The sequence below is a fragment of the Phocoena phocoena genome, chromosome 1, assembly GCF_963924675.1.
Source record: "Phocoena phocoena chromosome 1, mPhoPho1.1, whole genome shotgun sequence".
Lineage (NCBI taxonomy): Eukaryota > Metazoa > Chordata > Mammalia > Artiodactyla > Phocoenidae > Phocoena > Phocoena phocoena.
In genome coordinates, this window is record NC_089219.1 from 16,921,942 (window position 1) to 16,944,161 (window position 22,220).

Sequence of the window (22,220 nt, forward strand, 5' to 3'; positions counted from 1 at the left end):
GGGCCACAGAGGCCTTCCGAGCCAGGAGAGTCTGGGAGGCCAGAATGGGGGTCAAGGAGACTAAAAGCTCCCTTCTCCCGTGAGGGGAGGTGTGGTTCTGGCCTTAGGTCCTGGGCTCTCAGGGCCCAGCCTGGAGTCAGAACTGCCGGCCGGAGTCCAGCTGACTCCAAGCCCAGGGACACAGGAGGGAGGGTGATGGAGAGCTGCCTACCCCACCTCCTGCCCAGAACCACCCCTGAGAGACTGACCTGGTAGTGCACCTATTATGTGCCAAAGCACCTGACATTGTCAGTGCCAGGGCCCCACATTCACCCTCTCATTTAATTCTTGCAGCACCCCTAGGAGGTAGGTATTTTGCTTTCAAGATGAAGTCACTGAGGCTCAGAGAGAGCAAAAGACTTACCCAAGCTCACCCAGCAGCCAGAATTAAAACCCGATGTTTTGGCCCCAGAGCCTACGGGCTTAGGCACTAAGTGAGGAAGAGGGTGGGTCACCCACTCGCTCAGTGAGGACTCAGTAAGTGACCCTGTGAACTGAGAGGTTGGGGGAGGGGTCCAGCCCCTTCCTCCACCCCCCAGCCAAGACCAGCTGCCTCTCCCTCCCTAGCACTGCAGGAGGGATGTCCTCGTCGGTGGGGTGCCCCTCTCCACACGGTCTCCAGCCACAGCGGCCCCCACCCTTGCCCCATCTGGGCCGCCTCCAACCATGGCTCCTTAGCTGCATTGACAAACCAATTGCAAATCATGGGCTTTCCATCAGCCCTTGCCCCTCCTGCTCTGTCCCCTCTCACCTGACTGCCCCTCCCTGCAGTCCCTGCAGCCCCTCCCACATCCCTCTCTCCTGTGCCCCACCAAGACCAACAGGGGTCCTTTCCCCACCCCAGGTTTAAAGAGTTCAAGGGCATCTCATTCCCCTGGGCTCCCCAAGAAAGGAGGGAACAGCCCCCTTCTCCAGAGACCATAGGACCTGCCCCATTAGTGCATAGACTGCTCATTAAATCCTCTCCTGACACACAGCAATTGCCCCCTACCCCTTGCCCCTGGCCTTGAGATGGTGGGAGGAGTGTTCCCTTATTCTTTCAGCCACATGGCACTTGGAAGCATCACAGACCAGGAGCAAACCCAGCAACTCAGCAGCCATACTTGTGAGTCCATCGCAGTCTGGGGAGACAGCTAGAGCCAAGAGCCATGACTCTGTTGTCATTGTCCCACTCTGCCTGGAGGACATCTGTCCCAGCTTCTTGACAATGTGACTCACCTGAGCCCTTATCTGGCTTGGGGCCAACCTGCCTGCAGGGCTGAAAATCTCTCCTGGGCGGGGTTCTGGCCCTCCCCCGGCTACAGCCTTCCATCCACCCAAGCACAGTGAGTCACACACCCTCATCCCCTAACATCCTCAAGGATATGGGCTCTCTGCTCGCCAGCTGCCGAAACAGCACTTCCCTAAACCCCTGTATGGCAGGAGCAAGCCAGGACACGTCTGAGTTCAGGAGCCCTGAGGCAAGTGTGGCTTGGCAGGAGCCCCAGCCAGCAAGAACTGCCCTCTTGCCAAGCCACCTCGGCGCTTTTGAGGTAGAGCAGCCAACCTGGGAGGGGACAGGACTCTCATCATTATGCGGCCTGGGAAATTCCCTCTAAGGGGGCTGGGGATGATGGTCATGTGTAGACTTATATACAGCCTTATACGCACCCTTGCTGAGACAGGACTTGGGAAGCAGGACAGCAAGTAACTGGTTTGTGCTGTGACCTCAGGTAAGTATTGAACTTGTCCGAACCTCAATCTCCCTTTCTGTAACATGGGGGTAAGGAAGGTGCCCAGCGAACATTGCTGGTTCAACAGACTTGCAATAATAGCTAATGTTGGGGCTTCCGTGGTGGCGCAGTGGTTGAGAATCCGCCTGCCAGTGCAGGGCACACGGGTTCGAGCTCTGGTCTGGGAAAATCCCACGTGCCATGGAGCAGCTAGGCCCGTGCACCACAACTACTGAGCCTGCGCTCTAGAGCCCGTGAGCCACAACTACTGAAGCCCGCGTGCCACAACTACTGAAGCCCGCGTGCCTAGAGCCCGTGCTCCGCAACAAGAGAAGCCACCGCAATGAGAAGCTCGCGCACCGCAACGAAGAGTAGCCCCTGCTCGCCACAACTAGAGAAAGCCCGCGCATAGCAACAAAGACCCAACACAGCCAATAAATAAATAAATAAATAATAAAACACATGAAAAAAAACCAGCTTATGTTATTAGCTAATAATAGCTAAATGCCCCCGTGTTACAGGCACAGTGTGCTGTAGTGGTGCGTGGGATTCAGCTCATACTGGCTCACAAAAGCCAATTCTGAAATATTCTAGAATCTGGTGAACTCCTTGTTAAACCACCGGTAGCTTGAAATCAACCATGGCAGGAACATTTATACCACAGGAATTGGCAAATGCAACAAATCATGTTTTTTTTCTGTTTTGAGCCCCTAGGTCACCAGCACACCACTGAAGCCAAATGACTTAAGCTTTTTTTAAGAAATTGAAGTATAGGTGATTTACAATGTTGTGTTAATTTCTGCTGTACAGCAAAGTGATTTAGTTATACATATATACATTATTTTTTTCTATATTCTTTTCCATTATGGTTTATTACAGGGTACTGAATATAGTTCCCTGTGCTATACAGTAGGACCTTGTTGTTTATCCAGATTCAACCTTTTTGAACCTGTTTCCTTACCCATAAAACCACAGTAGTAATGATCCACATGTAATGAATGCTTCCTGGGTCCCAGCTGCTGTGTGTAATTTTATGCATCCACCAGACTGGGCCACGGGATGCCCAGGTACCTGGTTAAACATTACCTCTTGGGCGTGTCTGTGAGGGTGTTTCTGGACGAGATGAGCGTGTGGGTTGGTGGACTGAGTAAAGCAGTCCAGCCTCTGCTTGTGGATGGGCACCATCTCATCTGTTGAGGGCCTGAATAGAACAAAGAGGCGGAGGAAGGTTGAATTCATTCTCTGACTGACTAGTTGAACTGGGACATCCATCTTCTGGCCTCGGTTCTCCTGGTCCTCAGACCGTCAGACTTAGGCTGGAATCTACACCATTAGCTATCTAGTTCTTAGGCCTTTGAACTATACCACCAGATTTCTGGGTCTCCAGCCTGCAGATAGGGGATCATGTGACTTCTCAGCCTTGCATAACTGCATGAGCCAATACCTAATAATAAATAAATATATGTATGTATATATAAATACAAAAAAATAGCATATATATACAATATATATACAATATACACTACAGTATGTAGTATTACATAACATTGTACTATATATGTTGCTATACGTATGTGTGTGTAAGTGTATATATAAAAGTCTGTGTCGCCCCCCAAATTCGTATGTTGAAACCTCATCCCCAACGTGATGGGATTTAGAGGTGGGGGCCTTTGGGAGGTGATTAGGCCATTGAGGGGAAAGCCTTCATACATGGGATTAGTGCCCTTATAGAAGAAACCCCAGAGAGCATCCTTGCCCCTGTGCCATTTGGGAATGCAGTGAAAAGACAGCCATCTCTGACCCAGGAAGTGACCTCTCACTAGACACTGAGTCTGCTGGTGCCTTGATCTTGGACTTCCCAGCCTCTATAACTGTGAAAAATAAATGTTATTTAAGCCACCCAGTCTATGGTATTTTTGTAATAGCAGCCCAAATGCAAAGACACACACACACACACACACACACACAGACACACACGACTAAGAAATACATGTATATATATATATATATCTCCGTGTATTTCCTATTGATTCTGTTTCTCTGGAGAACCCTGACTACTACACTGTGCTGAGTGCTTTATATGTATTCGCTCATTTCCTTCCCATTACAACCTTACAAGGTAGATGTTAATAGCATCTCCGTTTTTCAGATAAGAAACTGAAGGGCGGAGGTGAACTAACTCACCTAAAAGAACATGATCAAGACGTGAACCCAAGCAATCTGGCTCAGGTCTGCCCACTACACATTGCACCTGCTACCTCCGGGGCTGTCCCTGCAGTTGCCATTTATCAAGCAATTCCTGAGTGGAGACACTGCGCTAAGGGTTTCCTGCATATAACAGGTGGACCCCACAGCCCTCCAGGTTTCTGGGGTTACCTTTTCCTTTAATAATCACATAAAATAGCTCAAAACTCCATTCTACATACCATGGGAAGCTCAGAGCCTTCCTCACTATTTCTGAGCCCCCCAGGGGGCTGTTATGGTCTCTTGTCACCCTTCACTCTGAATCTCTGCTTCTGGACCAATTCTCAGCCCCCTCTTCTGTGACTGTCATCATCTCTCAGCAAAGCTGCACCCTTCTTCCGCCACAGTGATCACGACTCCCTCCTCACCTGTGCCCCAAACCACCTATGACAGACTTGACTGGGGCGCAGGCTGCCAGAGGTTGACAACACTCAGCATTGGACAGAAAACAGCCCGACATAGAATAAACGGCCACCGCTCAGTTCTTCATGTCTCCTCTCCTCCTTTGTCCTCGGGCCCGGGCCGCCCACCATGAAGCTCTCGGGAAGCCCTTCTCCATCTCAGCTCCTCTCCCCACATCCTCTTCTGAGGCACTCGCCCCCGCAGGGCGCCCCCTCCTCGGACTGCTGACGTCAAAGCCGACATTTCCGGTTCTTGGTTGACGGTACAAAGTTGCTCCTTTGAATCTCACCTGGGGTGGGGTGGGGGAGGCCACCTTCCACTTGAGGGTGCTTTCCTCCTGCCACCCCCACTAAGATGTGGAGCAGCGGGTGACAATGTTTCCCTTCCTGTAAATATGCTTTGGGTGACTAGATCCTTTCAATAACATTGTGAGGTAGAGCCTTTGTCTTCCCAGAGAGGAACTCAGCACTGAGACACTGCTTTGTGCACGTTCTACCAGACATAGGACCTTTGAGGAAGTTACCTCCCTTGTCTGAGCCTCAACTGCCTCATCTGGAAGCTGGGATAGTAAGAATACCTGCCCCACAGGGATGATCCCTCGGTGTGTTGTAAACTCTCAATAAATCTTGGCTGTTCGACATTTGACAGATGAGGAAATTGGGTTCTAGGCCCAGCTGTGTTCTTTTTTTTATATAAATATATTTATTTTATGTATTTATTTTTGGCTGCGTTGGGTCTTCGTTGCTGCGTGCGGGCTTTCTCTAGTTGTGGAGAGCGGGGGTTACTCTTCGTTGTGGTGCGCGGGCTTCTTGTTGCGGTGGCTTCTCTTGTTGTGGAGCACGGGCTGTAGGCCCGTGGGCTTCAGTAGTCGTGGCACATAGGCTCAGTAGTTGTGGCGCACGGGCTCTAGAGCGCAGGCTCAGTAGTTGTGGCGCACGGGCTTAGTTGCTCTGCGGCACGTGAGATCTTCCCGGACCAGGGCTCGAACCCGTGTCCCCTGCATTGGCAGGTGGATTCTTAACCACTGCGCCACCAGGGAAGCCCCCCAGCTGTGTTCTTAATGTGCCGAATGACCTGGGCCTCAGTTTGCCCAAATGGAAAGGAGACAGTGGGACTGAGTGGTCTCTGAAGCCCGTTCCAGGCCTGTCGCTCTCCTTAATGGCATCCGTGAGTCTTTACCGCGTGTTCTCAGGACCCTTCCAGACCTTGCCTTATGTATGTCTTCATCTCCATGTTCATTGGACTCCTTTCTGATAAACTGGTAAACGTGAGTAAAGTCCTGAGTTCCGCAGGCCATTCTAGCAAATTACACCTGAGGAGGGGGTGGGGGGAACCCCCAATTTATGGATGGTTAGCTCAGAAGTATAAGGGTAGGGAATTCCCTGGCTGTCCAGTGGTTAGGACTCAGCGCTTTCACTGCCAGGGGCCCGGGTTGGATCCCTGGTCAGGGAACTAAGATCCTGCAAGCCGCACGGTGTGTCAAAAAAAAAAAAAAAAAGTACAGGGGTAACCCCTGGCCACCAGCCACTGGTGTCTGAAGTGGAACTGAGCCCTGTTACTTGTGGGATCTGGTGCTCATACCGGGGAGATAGTGCTAGAAATGAATTGAATTATTGAGTCACCAGTGGGTGTCAGAGAATTGGACCAATGGTTGGTATCAGAAAACACCTCACAGCCCCTTTTTGAAAAAAGCTCTTACATGGAGCCTACAAAAGAAACATGTCCTAGGAGTCAAGGAGAGGATCTGATTCAGGCTGGGATGGGAGTTGCCAGGGACCACTGGGAAGATGGGACAAAGCTTGGTGGTTGGTTCCCAAGGGACATAGTACTATTCTTTAAACTTTTCTGTATGCTTGAAATGTTTCACAATTATCAACTTAAAAAAAAAAAAAAAAAAGCAGTGATGGGATGTCACAGAAAGAGCCCTGGATGGCATCTGGAGTCCTAGGTCCTGGCTTCAGTTACACCATTGGACCACCCTGTGACTTGAGCAAGTTACAGCCTTCCTCCAGGCCACAGGGGCCAGACTCTAGCAGCCCTTCCAGTGCTGATATTTTCTTAGACGGTTTTCATTTACTTCAGTCCAAATACGTATTGAATGTCTGTTAGGTGCTTATCTATTTACATGTCTTACCTCCCGAGCGGACACTGAATGCCTGGAGGGTAGGGGCTGTCTCCTCACCCCTGTCTCCCCGGCGCCCAGCACAGGCCCCTGTATTTAGTGAGTTGTCTGAATGAAGGAAGGAAGGACAGAATGAATGACCACCAGGCCCCTGAAGGATTTGGAGTCTGTGGTTGGGGTCCACTGTGGGGAAGCCTGGGGTCTCCTCAGTACTGGAGCTCACTGGGTGTCCATCCTCTTGCCTGTACCTCTGGGGTGCCTGCACTGGGGTGGGAGGTGAGCACGGCTGTGGGAACAGGAGAAGAGCCAGCTTGGAGGCTTACAGGCCTCCACTTTCTGCTACAGACCCTGCCCAAGACTGGCTCCAGCCCTAACCTCTGACCCACTGGGAGAGCACCAGGAAACAGGCCGGAAGGCAGGAAACCTCCCCTAGGCTTGGCCTGGGCCCAGGCCACTACCAGGCCTAGGCTGAGTCCTGAGTCCAGTGGGCCAGAGCCCACTTTGCTTGCCCAGCCTGCAGAGCTCAGCGGCTCTGCCCCAGCTCCTCAGCACCTCCTTTGTCCCTGAGACCACTGCCAGCTGTTCAGTAAACATGGAGCAGCCTGCATGCGCAGGGAGGACAGCTGGGGTCAGGAGACCTGGGTTCAGTTCCCAGCTCTGCCTCTCAGAGGCTGGGTAAGTGGGGGCACTTTACCTGCCTCCATGAGCTCAGTTTCTTCAATGTATTTGTTGTGGAGATCAAAGCAGAGATGGTCTTGGTCTCAAACCATATTCAAGGAACTAAAAGTTAAGTCCAGCTTACAGATACAGTCGAAGCCACCTGAAGCCCTGGCCAACCCTACTCCCTCCCTGCTTGGAGGGTGTCACTGTCCGGATCACTGATGATCTTTGCTATCACGTTTATCCCGTTCCCACACGTTGCTATCCCAAATATTACTGATTTGCCTGTTTTCAAATGCTATGTATATTATGGTATTATACTGAATACATCATTCTGTAATTTGCCTTTTTTTTTTTTTTCCAGTATGCAGGCGTCTCACTGTTGTGGCCCCTCCCGCTACGGAGCACAGGCTCCGGACGCGCAGGCTCAGCGGCCATGGCTCACGGGCCCAGCCGCTCTGCGGCATGTGGGATCTTCCCGGACCGGGGCACAAACCCGTGTCCCCTGCATCGGCAGGTGGACTCTCAACCACTGTGCCACCAGGGAAGCCTGTAATTTGCCTTTTTACTCAATGAAATGCTTTTGAGATCTAGCCATATCGATACATGGAACTCGAGTTCCATAATTTTCAATCTTTAGTGCTGCTTTCTACAAATACGCCACGATTCGTCTGCTCTCTTCTCGATATACATTTAGGTTGTTTCCAATTATGTTTGGTTATTTCAAGCAACACTGAAATAAATATTCTTTTACGTGTCAAAAAATGATTTACGCAGAGATAAGTGTTTTCAGGGAGCTTACGTACATTGGCCAGTGGTGTTCGCTATTCATTTTGATGACGCTGTCTCCTGAACCCCAAATCAAGGTCAACAACTTGATGACAGAACAGATCATTTGAGGTTGGGACTCTCTGGAATGCAAAGGCAATAATTGTCACCCTCTCTTCAGTGCTCCCTAAGGGCCAAGCCCCATGCTAAGTGTCCTACCTGTTCAAATTTTCAAAAAAAAAATCCCTGTGAGGGAGCTACTGGTATTACCCCAGCTGAGGAAACCCAGGTACAGAAAGGTCAGATATCTTGGTCAAGGTCACACAACAGTGGTTGAGCTTGAATTCAAACCAAACCTGGGTTCATCCAACTCTGTTACCCATATGTTAGCCAGACAGACCAGAGGGGTCCCAGCAGAAGCCCCCAGACGTGGCAGCGTAGAGGCAAGAGGAACTTGCCAACCGTGGGCTCAGGGAGTCCTTCCTTAGGAAGGCGCCAGTCCCAACTGGCCTAGAAAGATGCGGAGCATTGCAGTGGCAGCAAAGGGCAGCATCTGGAAAAAGAGACACATCAGGTCCAGGCCTCAAGGCTGGTAGATTCAGCACTGCCCCCTTCACTCACCTCCCCTTGGCCCCTCCCTGCCACACACCTTCCTTGCATTTCTCTTTTCCCCCCGATTCTACACTGGTCTGTCTGCTGTCCACCCTTCTTTCCAATTCTTCTCTTTTTACCATTTTCCTCTTGAGTCATCTTATCTCTCTTCATTCCCCCAATAATCCATCCATGCATGCATTCCATTCATCTGACATGAACTGAGCACCAGTGCTGTGTCTGGACATTGGAGCCTGAGTGAGGCTGTGCCTAGAATTGGTGGTGAGTGCATTCATCACACTCAGCTAAACTTCCATGAGGAAACTCTGAGACCTGTCCTCTCCCTCAAACACAGCCAGAGACAAACACACCCTTACACAAACCAGGCAACCTACTAGGAAAAAACCTGCAGAGACAGTCATGGCTCTCTGGCCCCCCCTGCTGGTAATTTGAGAGATTACCTCCTGGGCTGGAGGGTTCCAATGTGACTCAGGGCGAGGCTGCCCTGGCTCCCAGACTTTGATCCCCGACCAGAGATCAAACCCGGACCCTGACAGTGAAAGTGCCAAGTCCTAACCACTGGATGCCAGGGAATTCCCGTGTTGTTCTCTTGTTACAAACCCTTCAAAGGCCCCTGTCACTCTGGGGCACCTGCTCCGCAGAGGTCACGGGTCTCATCTCTGCCCTCTCTTCCCCTCCCAGGGAAGCTCCAGCCTTAGGATAATTCCTCACTGCATCCCCGTTGGGCCCAGGAATGGGGGGACTGACTCCTGCAGGCTGGGTTTCCCAGGCACCCATGACAGCTGGTTTCCACCTGGGTTCAGCCAATGGGAGGCACTGGTGGAGATGGAAGTGCAGGAGGAAGAGAGAAACCAGGGTATCTCTCCCCTGCACCTCCACTATGGCTCCCATGGAACTGGCCTGGATAGGGCCCAGCTTCTGCTGAGCAACCCCAGCTCATCTCATCCCTCCGTCCCCAATCCTGGGAGGAACCATGGCTAAGCTCTAAGCCCCGTTATCTTCTTAGCACTTCCCTCACCTGGGTAACCAATTCCCTCCATGTCAAATACTTGAGATTCCTGTTTTCTGGTTTGACCCTGACTGATACCACCAGCCATCTGACTTTCCAGCCTGAGGAGGAAGCCATCAGCCTACATAGGGCAGAGCCACGGAAACAGCAGAGGACGGAACCGAATCTTGGGGCACCTCCCCTGCACTCTCCCTGCCTCTGGACTTGAAGTCAAGTCCTGTGAGATGGTGAATTTCCTAACTGTTTACCTTAGGCAGGGTTTCCTGCTACTGGCATCTGAAAACATTTGTACTATTCGGTGCCAGGAATCTGCAAATGTCCCCAATATCTATTCTCCCTTTCTTCCACGGTAAGAGGCATTTTCCTTGTACACAGGACATTTCCTGGTCTCCCAGGCAGCCGGGGTCAGGGGTGGTGGTGGGGAAACCACAAGTTGATTTCCGAGCATGGTCAGAAGAGATGTATGCAAATTCCAGGTTGGGTGCTTAAAGATAAAGGCAAGCTTGCCCCTTTCCTTTCTCCGTCTGGAATGTGGGTGTGGTGTAGGAGCCATTGCAGGCTGTATTAGTTTCCTGGGGCCACCAGCTGAGTCACTTAAACAACAGAAATGTATTCTCTCCCAGGTCTAGAGGCTAGAAGTCTGAAATCTAGGGGTCAGCAGGGTTGATTCCTTCTGAAGGCTGTGAGGGAAGGATCTGTTCCAGGCCCTTCTCCTTAGCTAGTAGGTGGCTGCCTTCCTTCTATTCATGTTTCTCTGTGTCGAAATTTCAGCTTTTTATAAAGATACAAGTCATACTGGATTAAGGCCCACCCTAATGACCTCATCTTAACTAATTACATCTGTAATGACCCTATGTCCAAATAAGGTTACATTCGGAGGTACGGGGGAATTTGGAGAGGGGAACACAATTGAACCCATGCCTTGCGGGTGAGGGCACACCCTAGAGTTGGAGGAACTGAGAAATAGAATGAGCAGATGACTTCACAGAGAAAAGCTGCCATGCCAGCCGGGACTTTGAGGTTAGAGGAGAATAAATTTCTCTCTTATTCATGCACCATTATTTAGGGTCTCAGTTACATTCAAACAAACGTGTGTCATAGGTCAGGGTCTGGGAAGGGAACGGATGCCAAGCCCAAGGGGTAACTGAGGAATATTTCATAAACGTGCGGGGACTTCCCTGGTTGTCCAGTGGTAAAGAATCCGCCTTTCAATGCAGGGGATGCGGGTTCGATCCCTGCTCAAGGAACTAAGATCCCACATGTCTCGGGGCAGCTAAGCCTGCGTGCCACAACTAGTGAGCCCGCGAGCCTCAACTAGAGAGCCCGTGTGCCTCAACTAGAGAGACTGTGTGCCGCAAACTACAGAGCCCAGGCGCCCTGGAGCCTGCTCGTCACAACGAGAGAAGAGAAAAACCCTCACGCCACAAGTAGAGAGAAGCCCGTGCACCACAACGAAGATCCTACGTGCCAACTAAGACACGACACAGCCACAAATAAACTAAATAAATAAATAAATAATCTTTAATAAATAAATAAAAGTGCGGATGGGGTTGGAGAAACTAACAAGGAATGGTGAGGCATCTCGAGGCTAGCAACAGTGGGGAGCCGATATCACCCCCAGGTCCTGAAAGGGCAGAGGGAGGAAGCAGTGAATGGAGCCCTGAGGTAGGAGCTGTGGGGAAAGGTGAAGGTCCCCTGATAGGAGGCAGGGCCTTTGATGGAGGGATGCAGGCGTTGGGATAGATGCCCCATCTTCCTGTCCTCCAGTCTCCTGCTGGCACCTTCCACTGACTGAACGAAACCCAGAGGACCATGGAGCCCATGGATGCTTCCATCAGGTCAGCCAGCAGCGCAGGGTGGGTGGAGCCCGGCGAGGGGCGGATGGAGAGCGTCCAGTTGGCTGACACCTGGTTCCTGCTGCCACACACCCCCTGCTGGCTGTGGGCTCAGGAAACTTTGTCTTCTTCGCAAGAGATCCCTGGTGACAGGTCAGTGCCTGGAATCTAGTAGGTGTTCGACAAACATTTGTTGAATGCGTACGTGCCAGGAGGGCCGTGGAATGAGAGCAGGGGAAGGAGGGGGCTTCACGCCTCCAGCCCCTTTGTCACCACCATCTCCCAGAGCAGTGGAGGTGCGGGGGGGTGCTTTTCCCACCCACCTGCTCAGCCCCAGGAAGACAGGGCACTGGCCCGTATCCCTCCCCAATGCCACTGTCCAGCATCACCTCGGGTCCCAGAGGAGGCAGTGTCTTCCTCAGGGCAGGAGCCACCTGCATGTCGTCCCAGCCCTGGGTCCCCTCAGTGGCTTCTTGGTGTCATTGCAGGGCCAGGGGAGGCACCTGCCTGATCTCTGTGGCTGAGCTGTCCCGTCTGAGAGGGATGGGGCTGGTAGCTGGGGTGCTACGGGGCAGTGAGGCACCAGAGAATCTGGGACTTAAGATCACTGTGGGTGACTCAAGGTGAACACTGGCACCTTGCAGACTCTGAGAAGTCCTACAGGAAAGATCCATTTGAACTTTCTTTAATCTCGTATTTCCCAAGCCCATTGGATCTTTGATTCTTTATTGAGTGCCCAGTGGGTTCTGGGTGGGAGCTGAGCCCCCAGCAGGGAACACAGCAGGGGCTCCATTATCGTGGCTTATTTGTCACAGAACACGGATTAACATCCTCCGGACGCTGCTCTTCAGAACCACCATCCAAGCGCTGCCGCTTGGCTGGCTTCTCCGGGACGCGCAGAGGGGTGGGCCTCCAGATGTGCCCTTTATGAGAGTCAGGGGAGGAAGAGTCGGGCATTGAGGCATCTTTAGCTTCATTCATTCATTCGTTGCCTCTGTTTTTTTCACATCTTTACTGGAGTATAACTGCTTTACAGTGGTGTGTTAGTTTCTGCTGTACAGCCACATGTATACATATCCTCCCATATCCCCTCCCTCTTGTGTCTCCCTCCCACCCTCCCTACCCCACCCCTCTAGGTGGTCACAAAGCACGTAGCTGATCTCCCTGTGCTATGTGGCTGCTTCCCGCTAGCCATCCATTTTACATTTGGTAGTGTATATATGTCCATGCCACTCTCTCACTTCATCCCAGGCTCCCCTTCCCCCGCCCATGTCCTCAAGTCCGTTCTCAACGTCTGCATCTTTATTCCTTCCCTACCACTAGGTTCATCGGTACCATTTTTCTAGATTCCATATATATTCATTAGCATATGGTATTTGTCTTTCTCTTTCTGACTGACTTCACTCTGTATGACAGTCTCTAGGTCCATCCACCTCACTACACATAGCTCAATTTCGTTCCTTTTTAGGGCTGAGTAGCATTCCATTGTGTGTACGTGCCACATCTTCTTTGTCCATTCCTCTGTTGATGGACACTTAGGCTGCCTCCATGTCCTGGCTGTCGCAAACAGCCTCTTTTAATGTAGTGTGTATATTGTTGAGTACACACCGTGTGCCAGGCCTCTTCTGGCGCTGGGAATTCAAAGATAGATAGGAAAGTTTGGCCCTCATGAAGTTTCCCACCAGGTGGGAACTAGAAACAATGAAAACACTCCTCCCTAAGAAAGGGCTCCTCAGCTGCCCCAGCCTCCTTACCCTCCAGACCAACCTCCCAACTGCCCATACTCTCCCGCACACCGGGGCCTCTACCTCCGGTTCAGGACGTGGCCTGTTTTAGGCTGAGGCCTACTGTGGATCCGTCAGCTTCCCTGCCAGCTCCCTCTTCCCAGGGGAAAGCTCCAGCTGCTCCTAGGCCAGGAAACCCCAGAGGCTTAATGAGCAGCACACGTGACAGTGTGTCCACCAGGCCTTGAGGATAAGATGACCTGACAGGCGTTGTGGTGAGAGAGAATCCTGGAGGGTTCATCTCCCTTGGGACAGAGCAGAGGGCCAGGGTGGCTGCGTGCCTGTCTGCAGAGAGGCTGGCACCTGCTCAAGGCTACCTGGTTAAAGGCTGGAGAGTCTTATCGTGTGACGTTGGAGCGGGGGGCAGGCAGTGACAAACCGGGGGTGTGGGGGCCCTGGGCCAGTCCTCACTGTTCTCTGGTCCTTAATTTCCTGTCTGTCAGAAGAGATGGATTAGATCATCTTTTAGGCTCTGTCTGTTTCAGACACTCTACGGTGGGATCCAGGAGGGTCTGACCCGCCCCTCCAGCTCCCCAGCCATGTCCTCGGCCTCTCCCCCTTTCCTCCTCTGCTCAGGGTCTGGGAAATGGCTCCAAGCTTCAAAGCTGAGCAAACAAACATGTCCAGGCCCATAGGGAACAGGGAGTAAGGGAGGGCACAGCTATTTTTATCACGCTTTGAAGGATTTCACAGCTGCTTCTGTTGTGTCGACACACTCACCACAGGCTCAGGCTATCAGAGTCACAGACATCACTGTGGGAGTTCTCGGAGGGGGTGCACCCCTAAAAGAAACCCTGCCCAGCTGATGCCTGACAGCCAACACGAGGGATCCGTTTAAAGCAACTAAGCATTGCCTTCCTCCCATGCTTCTGAAACGTAGGAGCCCCCAAAGGATGGCTCTATACAGTCAGTGACGCCAGCAGGAAGGAGTCTGGTGATCCTTAGAGCGCTGGGTGTTGAGGAGAGACAAGCGTTGCTCAGGAAAGTCTGCAGAGCCTGTTTGCCTTATTCAGCAAACATTCACTGAGCCCCTACAAAATGTCAGTCCCGGGGCTGGGAGGTTGTTTCCAACAGCTAGCGAAGGTGTGTTAAGTCTTTTCTACAAATTAATGTGAGTTGAGTTCACTGATTTAGTGCCAGGCTGTGTGCTTCACACTTCACTGAGGTGATCTCAGTTATCGCTCTACCTCTAAAATATACCCTGACTACACCCACATCTCTCCATTTCCATCTCCACCATCCCAGGCCAAGCCCCATGCCCACCCCTCATAGCCCTGCTTTGCCCAAGCGACTGAAGTAGTTCTAGCCGGTCCCCCTCACTCTCATCCCACAATCCTTCCCACGGTACCCAGGAAAGAGATTTTTTGAAAGCAAAAGCGAGATCCCAGGTCCTTCCCTTACTTAATCACCACTCCCACCCACCATAGCTTTCTCGTTATGCTTAGAATAAAGACCAAACTCCTTCTCAGCCTGACCTGCAAAGAGTCCCTATAGGGCCTGGCCTTCACCCACCTCACTCTCTCTCTTTCTTATTCTCTCTCTCTCTCTCTCTCTAAATCTGGATTTCAGGTAACAGAATTGGATTAATCAAATATCATGAGTCTGCTCATGGGCCACTCTTACTTATTAGACAGACAGTTATTTTAAATAATGTAGTTGCCACCTTCAAAACCACATCTAACATAATGACACAGATGACTCTCAAAAGCATAATGCTAAGCGAAAGATGCCCAGAAACGTAAACTATATACTATACGCTTCCATTTGTATGTAAAGATGCTAGAAAAGGCCAAACTAAAGAGATGGAAAGCAGATCACAGGTTGCCAGGGGGGCCAGGTGTGGGGGTGGGATGGAATGTGACTGGGTGGGAGGGAAACTTCTCAGGTAATGAAAATGTTCTGTATCATGACTGTGGTGGTGGTTACATGACTGTGTGTGTTTGTCAAGACTTATTAAATTTACAGTTAAAACTGGAGAATTTTATTGTATGCAAATTTACCTTTGAAAAAGCTAAAACCAAAATGAAAACTGCCAAAGCAAAGCAGGAAGCTCTAACAACATCTAATCTATCCTCCTTCCTCCACCCCAGACTTGAGTTAACGGTCATCCAGAATCCTCTGTTCGTCATGCCTTTGCTTGCCTTTTTATACAGTTTTATTCACCTATTTGCATTCCTTAAAAGGTATATTTTTAAATCTCAGTTGTTTTTAATTCTATAAAAAGAGTATTAAACTGCATTTCATCTTCTGGGGCCTTTTTTCCTTCTTAATTTAGATTTCTAGGAATTACCTACATTGTGGCATGTCATGGTGATTCATTATTTTTGACGGCTGATTAATATTCTATTGTATAAATATACTACACATTTTCACCCATTTGCCTTCATGGACATTTCTGTTGTTTCTATGTTTCTGTTATTGAGGATTGAGGACAGGAACACCAGGAACATTCTTGTGCATGTCTCCTGGGGCACATGTGCATGATTTTCTTGAGGGTCCTACCTAGGAGTGGAATTGCTGGATCAGGTGTGAATTCAGCTTTAGGCACCACCTCTTCTTGGACCTCATCCCCTACCACTCTTCACTTTGACTACTATGCTTCAGCCTCACTGACCTCCTCTCCTTGGACAAGCCAAGCCTATTCCAGCCTCCAGGTCTTTGCACTTGTTGTCTTTCCCACCTGGAGAGCTTTTCCTTCAGGGCTTCTCATGGCTGGCTTTTACTTGCCTTGTTCAGGACTCAACTGAACACTACCTCCTCGGCTCAAATGTCACTCTCTCTGGTCCCCCATCTAAATGAGTCACTCCCATTCCCACCCAAGTCACCTACATTTCATTCTTTTCATAGTACCTTCCACCACAATCAGAAATAGCCTTTATTGATTGACTGACTGATTGATTTTTGGCTGCGTTGGGTCTTTGTTGCTGTGTGCAGGCTTTCTAGTTGCGGCGAGCGGGGGCTACACTTCATTGCGGTGTGTGGGCTTCTTATTGCTGTGGCTTCTCTTGTTGCGGAGCATGGGCTCTAGGCACGTGGGCTTCAGTAGTTGCAGCACGTGGGCTCAGTAGTTGTGGCACATGGGCTCAGTAGTTGTGGCTCGCAGGCTCTAGAGCACAGGCTCAGTAGTTGTGGTGCATGGGCTTAGTTGCTCCGTGGCATGTGGGATCTTCCTGGACCAGGGCTCGAACCCATGTCCCTGGCATTGGCAGGTGGATTCTTAACCACTTTGCCACCAGGGAAGTCCCCAACTAATATTAATCCTATGTTAGAGGTGAGAAACTTGAAACTCAGAGAAGTTAAGCCATGTGCCCAAGGATGCAGAGCTTGGAAGTGGCAGAGCCAGGATTTGAACCAAGGTGTGACCAGTCCCAGAGCCCATGTTTGTTCCTGGAAGCTGCTGGCTTGTTCTGATGTGAACTTTCCTTCCCCCTCCCCTGTTATCAGCTTGCCATTCAATGTCACCCGTGCAGCCACACGTTGGAGGAAACTCTGGGACCTGTTGTTGGCTGTCTCTCCCCCATCTGCAGTGGGCGGGGGGTGTGGCTTTGGACCATGGGAGACCTAGTGTTCTACCACCTGTTCTGGGAATGGGGCCCAGTCTGTACCCCTCTCACCTATCTTCTGCCCTATAGTAGAGCCTCAGGATATATGTCTCTTTCCTATCATCTCAAAAGTTCCAGCTGCTGCCAGTAAAAATGGTGAGCTTTAGAATGGGATCAAAACTAAGTTGTTATCAACTTAAAATAGACAGTTACAGATTTAAGTTTTTATATGTAAGCCTCATGGTGTCCAAAAGCAAAAACCTATAGTAAATAAACAGAAGATAAAGAGAAAGGTATATGAGCATACCACTGAAGAAAGTCATCAAACCGCAAAAAAAGAGAGCTAGAGAAGAAGAAAGGAACAGAAACTACAAAAACAACTAGAAAACAAATAACAAAGTGGCAATAAGTACATATGTAGCAATAATTACTTTAAATGTAAATGCACTAAATTCTCTAATCAAAAGACATAAAGCTGGTGAATGGATAAAAAAAACAAGACCCGTCTTTATGTTGCTTACAAGAGACACTTTATATGTAAGGACACACACAGACTGAAAGTGAATGGATGGAAAAAGATATTCCATGCAAATGGAAACCAAAAGAAAGCCGGAGTAGCTATATTTATGTCAGAAAAAATAAACTTTAAAACAAAGACTGTAATAAGAGATAAAGAAGAGGTTACACAATGATAAAGGAGTCAATCCAACAATAGGATATAACATGTAAATACTTATGCACCAAACATAGGGGTACCTAAATATATAGAGCAAATATTAACAGACCTAAAGAGAGAAATAGATAGATGTACAATAATTGTAAGGGACTTTAATACCCCACTTACATCAATGGATAGATCATCCAGACAGAAAACCAATTAGGAAACTTTGGTCTAAAATGACCAAATGACATGTTAGACCAGATTGATTTAACAGATATTTACATAACATTCCATCCAAAAGCAACAGAACACACATTCTTCTCAAGTGCACATGGAACATTTTCCAAGATATATCATACATTAGGCCATAAACAAGTCTTAATAAATTTAAGAGAATTGAAATAATATCAAGCATCTTTTTCTGACCACAGTTGTATGAAACTACAAATTAATTACATGAAGAAACTGGAAAATTCACAAATATGAGAGATTAAACAACATGCTACTGAACAACCAATGGGTCAAGGAAGAAATCAAAAGAGAAACTAAAACATACCTTGAGACAAATAAAAATAGAAATGTAACATATCAAAATTTATGAGATGCAGCAAAAGCAGTTCTAAGGGGGCGGTTCAAGCAATAAATGCTTACCTCAAGAAACAAGAAAAGTCTCAAATAAACAACTAACTTTACACCTCAAGGAACTACAAAAAGAAGAAAAATTGTGGCCCAAAGTTAGTAGAAGGAAGGAAATAACAAAGATTAGAGCAGAAATAAATGAAATAGAGACTAAAAAAACAATAGAAAAGATAATTGAAACTAAGAGTCGTTTCTTTAAAAAGATGAACAAAATTGCAAACCTTCGGCTAGACTCATCAAGAAAAAAAGAGAGAGGACTCAAAATCAGAAATGAAAGAGGAGATATTACAACTGATACCAAAGAAATACAAAGGCTCATAAGAGACAACTATGAGCAATTATATGCCAACGAATTGGACAACCTAGAAGAAATGGATAAATTCCTAGAAATATACAAACTAACAAGACTGAATCATGATGAAACAGAAAATCTGAACAAACCAGTTACTCGCAAGGGGATTGAATCCGTAATTGAAAACTTCCCAACAAACAGAAGTCCAGGATCAGACAGCTTCACAGATGATTTCTACCAAACAGTCAAAGAAGAATTAATACCTATCCTTCTCAAACTATTCCAAAAAATAGAAGAGGGGAAACTCTTCCAAACACATTTTATAAAGCCAGCATTCCCCTGATAACAAAAGCAGAAAAGGACACCACAAAAAAACCAAAAACTGTAAGCCAATATCCCTGTTGAATATAGATGCAAAAATCCTAAACAAAATATTAACAAATTGAATTCAACAGTACATTAAAAGGATTGATCGTATACCATGATCAAGTGGGATTTATTCCAGAGATGCAAGGATGGTTCAACATCCACAAATCAGTCATATGATATACCACATTAACAAAATGAAGGATTAAAATCATATGATCATCTCAATAGACACAGAAAAAGTGTTTGACAATATTCAACACTCATTTATTATTTTTTTAAAAAGCTCTCAACAAAACGAATATAGAGCAGACAAACCTCAACATAGTAAAGGCCATATGTGACAAGCCCACAGCTAACATTATACTCAACAGTGAAAGCCAAAAGCTTTTCTTCTAAGATCAGGAACAAGACAAGGTTGTCCACTCTCACCACTTTTATTTGACTTAGAACTGGAAGTTCTAGACAGAGCAATTAGTCAAGAAAAAGAAATAAAATGCATCCAAATTGGAAAGGAAGAAGTAAAATGTCACTATTTGCAGATGACATGATATCATATATAGAAAATCCTAAAGACTCCATCAAAAGACTGCTAGAATTAATAACTGAATTCAGTAAAGTTGTAGGATACAAAATCAATAAACAAAAATCTGTTTCATTTCTTTACACTAATAACACACTATCAGAAAGATAAACTAAGAAAACAGTTCCGTTTACAATTTCATCAAAAAGAATAAAATACCTAGGAATAAATTTAACCGGTTAAAGACCTGTGTATTGAAAACTACAAGACATTAATGAAAGAAACTGAAGAAGACATGGGGAACTTCCCTGGTGATCCAGTGGTTTAGACTCTGCACTTCCAAGAGGGAGGGGATATGGGGATATATGTATATCTATAGCTGATTCACTTTGTTATACAGCAGAAACTAACACAACATTGTAAAGCAATTATACTTCAATAAAGATGTTAAAAAAAAAAAAAGACTCTGCTTCCAATGCAGGGGGTGCAGGATCGACCCCTGGTTAATAAACTAAGATCCCACATGCCACATGGTGTGGCCAGAAAAAAAAGATAGAAATTGAGGAAGACACAAATAAATGCAAAAAGAGTCATGCTCATGGATTGGAAGAATTAATAGTGTTAAAATGTCCATACTACCCAAAGAAATCTACAGATTCAGTGCAATCCTTATCAAAATTCCAATGGTATTTTTCACAGAGATAGAACAAACAGTCCTAAAATTAGTATGAAAACACAAAAGACCACAAACAGCCAAATCAATTTTGAGAAAGAAGTATAAAGCTGGAGGCATTATGCTGCCTGATTTCAAACTGTATTACAAAGCTGTAGTGCTTAAAACGGTATGGTATTGGCATAAACATAGAAACGTAGATCAGTGGAACAGAATAGAGAGTCCAGAAATAAACCTATGCATACATTGTCAATTGATTTACAACAAAGGGGCCAAAAATATATACAATGGGGAAAAAGAGAGCCTCTTCAATTAATGGTGCTGGGAAAATTGGAGAGCCACATGCAAAAGAATGAAACTGGACCACTCTTTTATACCATACACAAAAATTAACTCAAAATGGATTAAAGACTTGAACATAAGACCTGAAACCATAAAATGCCTAGAAGAAAACATAAGCAGTTATTTCCTTGACATAGGTCTTACTGATGATTTTTTGAATCTGACACCAAAAGCAAAAGCAACAAAAGCAAAAATAAAGTGGGACTATATCAAACTAAAAAGCTTCTGCATAGCAAAGGAAACCATCAACAAAATGAAAAGGCAACCTACTGAACGGGAGAAAATAATTGCAAATCATATGTCTGATAAGGGGCTGATATCCAAAATACGAAGAGCTCATACAACTCAATAGCAAAAAACCAAACAATCCAATTTAAAAATGGGCAGAAGCTCTGAACAGACATTCTTCCAAAGAAGACATACAGATGATCATCAGGTACATGAAAAGATGCTCAACATCATTAATCAGCAGGGAACTGCAAATCAAAACCACAATAAGGTATCACCTCACATCTGTTAGAATGGCTATTATCAAAAAATTAAGAAGTAACAAGTGTTGGCAAGAATACAGAGAAAAGGAAACCCCTGTGCACTGTTGGTGGGAATGCAAATTGGTGCAACCACTATTGAAAACAGTACGAAAGTTCCTCGAAAAATTAAAAATAGGGTTATCCTATGATCCAGCAATTCCACTTCGGGATATTTATCCGAAGAAAACTAAAACACTAATTTGAAAAGATATATGCACCCCCATGTTCACTGCAGCATTTTTTTTTTCAGCCGTGCCACGCAGCTTGCGGGATCTCAGTTCCCTGACCAGGGATTGAACCCAGGCCATAGCAGTGAAAGCCCGTAATCCTAACCACTAGGCTACCAGGGAACTCCCCATTGCAGCATTATTTACAATAGCCAAGATATGGAAATAACCCAGGTGTCCATTGAAGGGTGAATGGATTGTGTGTGTGTGTGTGTGTGAGTGTGTGTGTGTGTGTGTGTGTGAGATTCAGCCATTAAAAAAAAAAGAATGAAACCTTGCCATTGCCATTTGTGACAACATAAATGGACCTCTAGGGTATTATGCTAAGTGAAATAAGTCAAACAGAGAGAAAGACATATACTGTATGATCTCTCCGATATGTGGAATCTAAAAAAGAACCAAAACAAGCTTGTAGATACAGAGAACAATTTAGTAGTTGCAAGAGGCAGACGGGGGGAGAAATGGGTGAACAGTTTCTTGGTTTTGTTTAAATAAATTGAATAATTTTTTAAAAAATAGAGGATGCCAAAAAGACTTAAACAGGCATTTCATGGAAGATGAAATATGGATGACCGACAAACATTTGAAAAGATACTCAATCTCATTTGTGATCAATTAAATGCAAATTAAAATCACAATGAAACACCCTTCCATGCCTCACAATTGGGCAAACATTGGAAAACAGAAATAAAAAGGTTGGCTCAGATGTGGAATAATAGGAACCTTCATTTCATGTTGATGGGAATATTCGATACTGTCATTACCCAGCTTAGCTGTACAAGCACATACCCTATAGTGCATTAATTCTTGTCCAAGGATAGAACAGATACTTGTGAACTATTTCCATAACAGCAAAGTGTTAGAAACACTCAAATATCCATTAACAATAGAGTGGATAGATTTTGACGTATCTAAAGTATGGACTAGTAAGAGTAAAAATAAATCAACTGCAAATGGACGAGTCTCAGAAACCAATATTGAACACAAAATAAAAATTAGATCACAAAAGGATAATCACTGTGTGATTCTTCTTATACAAAGGGCCAGTAGAGGAAAACCCAATGTATTGTTTGGGAATACATATGCATGTGGAAATCGCTAATGAAAGCAAAGGAATGTCATAGGGATGATATCCACAGAGGAATTTTATAATGCTCTATTTGGTTTTTTTTGGCCGCCCCGCCTGGCTTGTGGGGACCTTAGTTCCCGGACCAGGAATCGAACCCGTGCCCTCAGCA